Source organism: Arabidopsis lyrata (genome assembly GCF_000004255.2).
Source record: "Arabidopsis lyrata subsp. lyrata unplaced genomic scaffold ARALYscaffold_6, whole genome shotgun sequence".
Classification (NCBI taxonomy): domain Eukaryota; kingdom Viridiplantae; phylum Streptophyta; class Magnoliopsida; order Brassicales; family Brassicaceae; genus Arabidopsis; species Arabidopsis lyrata.
The window spans coordinates 14,717,372-14,718,314 of NW_003302550.1; positions in this window are offsets into that span (position 1 = coordinate 14,717,372).

Sequence of the window (943 nt, forward strand, 5' to 3'; positions counted from 1 at the left end):
TCCAAAAAAGTCTTATAAAACTTCTCCCCCAGCCATAAAGCTTTGTGAACCCTTACAAAGCTTGGATAGCAGTTTTGAAGTCAAATATAACAAGATCCCTTGTTTATGATTGAGTATAATAACAAGTCTTTCAGTCGGATTCTTATAGAGAATCTCGTGTGTGATTTAGTACAAGCTCCAAAAAAAACACTTATAGAACATCTCCTCCACCCACAAAGATTTGGGAACCATTACAATGCTTGGCTAGCGGTTTTGGAGTTATATATGACAAGATCCGGTGTTTATGAATAAATATAAGAACTAGGTTTGCGGTCGGCTTCTGAAAGTTAAAGTCGTGTGTGTTTGTGTACAAGCTTCAAAAAACTCATGTAGAACTTCACCCCCACCCATAAAGCTTTGGGAACAATTACAAAGCTTGGCTAGCGGTTTTGAAGTCAAATATAATAGGATCCTTTGTTTATGATTGAGTATAAAAACAAGGCTTTCAGTCGGATTCTTATAGCTAAACTCCTGTGTGATTTAGTACAAGCTCTAATAAACACTTATAGAACATCTCCTCCACCTACAAAGATTTGGGAACCATTACAATGCTTGGCTAGCGGTTTTGGAGTCATATATGACAAGATCCACTATTTATGCATAAGTATAAGAACTAGGCTTGTGGTTGGTTTCTGAAAGTTAAAGTCGTGTGTGTTTGTGTAGAAGCTCCAAAAAACTCTTATAGAACTTCTCCCCCAGCCATAAAGCTTGGGGAACCCGTTTGGCTAGCGGTTTTGGAGTCATATATGACAAAATCTAGAGTTTATGAATCCGTTTAAGAACTAGGCTTGTAGTCGGCTTCTGAAAGTAAAAGTCGTGTGTGTTCGTGTAAAAGCTCCAAAAAACTCTTATAGACTTCTCCCCCAGCCATAAAGCTTTGGGACCCTTAGCGAATCCCAACTTA